The sequence below is a fragment of the Echinops telfairi genome, unplaced genomic scaffold (assembly GCF_000313985.2).
Source record: "Echinops telfairi isolate 266 unplaced genomic scaffold, ASM31398v2 ScPeMD7_7469;HRSCAF=8507_0, whole genome shotgun sequence".
Lineage (NCBI taxonomy): Eukaryota > Metazoa > Chordata > Mammalia > Afrosoricida > Tenrecidae > Echinops > Echinops telfairi.
Window position 1 is genome coordinate 33,906,866 of NW_022111372.1, and position 3,229 is coordinate 33,910,094.

Here is a 3,229-nt window from a genome sequence, read left to right on the forward strand (position 1 = left end):
GTCCATAAGTCCAATACTAAGTCACTCAGTGCCCCTTCAGACTCACGTAAGCACATGCAAAGATCCAGAATGCAGGAAGATCACAGGCCGGTGGGTTCAAAGTCTTGTAGATCCAATGGAGGTGGAAGCATGACAGGGCTCCCAAAAGCCTCAGCAGGACTTCTCAACAGAAAGGTGAAGGCAGAGAGAGAGAGAGAGAGAGAGGCCTACCTCCAGAGAGCCATTTATCTTGGTGGCATCTTCAAATGAGGTCTTTAAGCTGCAACTTGATTGACAGGCTAAACTCCACCATAACTTCTATGGGGGCCATGTCACAAAAACTTCACTAGGCCTTTCTTCCTAGTCTATCTTAGTATGGAAACTGCTGAAACCTGTTCACTATTGTAGGAACTTGCAAGGATCCATTGGCAGATGGGTGGTAGTTGGCTGTACTTCAGGTGCATTGTCTGGACTTTCTGAAGGGAAGGAGAAGATTCTACCACAGAATCGCCAACAACCTCACTAGTGAATAAGTGAGGTAAATTGTAGAGTCCTTAGAAGAGTACCAGGTATGCAGAGTCCACCCCATATTGATGTCGCTGGGGTCATAACCCTCGTTGTCACCATTGTTCACTGCCACCATTGCCACTAATGTTATTGAAGTGTTCTGAGCTTCAGACAAGAATGAAAAAGCAGAACAAAAGGATAAGGTACAGAACAAATACTAGGAAGGGATGAAAAAAAAGGGCATGTGAAAAGCAAAACAAATAAGAAGAAAAATGAGATGATTCTGAGATTCCTTTTGGATTCACATGACTGAAATTGCAATGATTTCAGAGAAATCATATAAATTTGAGATAATATAAAACTGGAATCTTACTTTATTTCAGATTGAATATGTTTAATATATAAGCCAACACAAAACATGCTTGCATGTTAATATAAATGTTAAAAATCAAGCAATTCAAACAGGATATTAGAGAGAATTAATGTATCCTCTAGGGAGCAAGGACACCCTTTTAAAAATAACAGAAAGCCAGAAGTTATAAAAGGCAGACAGTCAACAACAAAAAAAACAAAACCACATTCTTTGGATGGTAATAATTAGACCCAAGACCGAAGACAAATTGATGCACTTGAATTACAGGACTGACAAAATACTGAAAGTACCATGGATAGCCCAAAGAACAAGCCAGTCGTCGAGGAAGAAGTGCAGTCAGAAGGCGCCTTAGAAACAAGAATAAGGAGACTTCCTCTCATGTCCTTTGACCATATTATTAGAATATCCCTTTTTTAAAAAAAAATGTTTTTTAACATATTAAGAGAGGGCAGCAAAAAGAGAGGAAGACCTTTGAGGGCATAGGTTGACACAGTGGTTGCAACAATGGGCTCAGGTATGAGTACAATTGTGAGGATGATACAGGACCCGGTGGTGGCTTGTTCTGTTTCACACATGGTCGCTTTCAGTAGGACTCATCAGCGCCTAACAACAACAATTACCAAAGTCAAATCAAAGAACAACTGGCAGTTTGATTGAGAGGCACATTCACCATATAGAGAACCATATCAATCCATATTAATAAAGGTAAAACTCTTACCAATTGGGACCAAAAAGATACTCAAGGCAATTGATAAATGGGCCCAGGATTTTAATAACTCAGGTCACAAAAGAAGAAAATAAGACAAGTAGCTAACAAGGAAAGAAGCTCAACCACATTAACGGGTAGACAGTGTAAATTTAAATAGAAATTAGATGTTGCTACTGGCATGAAGCAGGGAGCCCATAGAGGGGTTTGAAGGACATGACTGTGTGGACCCACCCCGCTCCCTGCAGAAAAATTCACTTCAGAGGACAGCATTGAGGCTACGGCTCAGGGAGAGGGACATGTCTGATCAGAGCACAGGGGAGCAAATGAAGGGAGAGGAAGAAAGAGTGGAACACATCCTGGGCCACCAAGCCCTGAGGGCCATATTCCTGCTCAGAGCAACCAAGCATGGAGAGAACCATTTGGTCAGACCCACTACGAAACTCGACGTCCCTCACTGACCCATGGCGTTGCAGGCGACAGTGCTGGGCACACAGTGCGGTGCGGAATTGCACCCAATCTGACCCCACCACACTGAGGCGAAGCACTGAGCATAAGCAACAGAACAGCAAGGGGAACAGAGCAACGGAGTCCCCGGAGGATACCAAAAGTGGACTTTGGGGCCAGGGTGTTACGTCCCACCAGACTTGACCGGAGAACACTACTAGGGGTCATAGACAGACCTTGAACTGTTTGCAGGCTTATCTTATTTATTTTTTGTTGCTGTTTTTTTGTTGTTGTTTTATTTTCCTTTGTTGTTTTGTTTTGCTCTGTCTTGTTTTTTGGGCATATTGTTATCTCTGCAGGTCTGTCTGGATAAGATAGGCGGGATAAACAATCTGGAGGAGAAAACAACAGGACAGTTCCAGGGGGATATGGGAGAAGGGGATGTGGTTGGGGGGGGTGAGTGGGTGCTAATGACCTCAAGGTCAAGGGAACACGAAGTGATCCAAAATTGATAGCGAGGAGGGTGTGGAAGGCCTGGTGTGGCTTGATCAAGGGCAATGTGACCGAGAGGAATGACTGAAACCCAAACGAAGGCTGAGCATGATAAGACAAGACATGGGACAGAGGAAAGACATGGGACAGCGGGACAAGAGGAAAGTGGAAGGAAGTGGAGGAAGGAACTAGGAGGCAAAGGACATTTACAGAGGTCTAAATAAAGGCATGAACATATGTATATTTTTGTGTGAAAATGGGGGAATAGATCTATAATACTAAATAGATTTATAATACTAAGCCTATAAATATGTGCACATATTTATAGGTTTAGTATTAGGGCAGCAGATGGACATTTGGGCCTCTACTCAAGTACTTACTCAATGCAAGAACACTTCGTTCTATTAAAATGCCATCCCATGATGCTCACTATGTTAGACAGGGTTTTTTAGAGAGACAAAACCAGATTGCTAATAATTATATAGACATAGATATAGATATAGATAGATGATTGATAGATAGATAACATAAGAAATAAAGTTAAATTATAAAGCAGTTATACAGATAGATAGATAGATAGATAGATAGATGATAGATAGATAGATAGATAGATAGATAGATAGATAGATAGATAGATAACACAAGAAATAAACAGTTAAATTATAAAGCAGTTATACAGATAGATAGATAGATAGATAGATAGATAGATAGATAGATAGATAGAT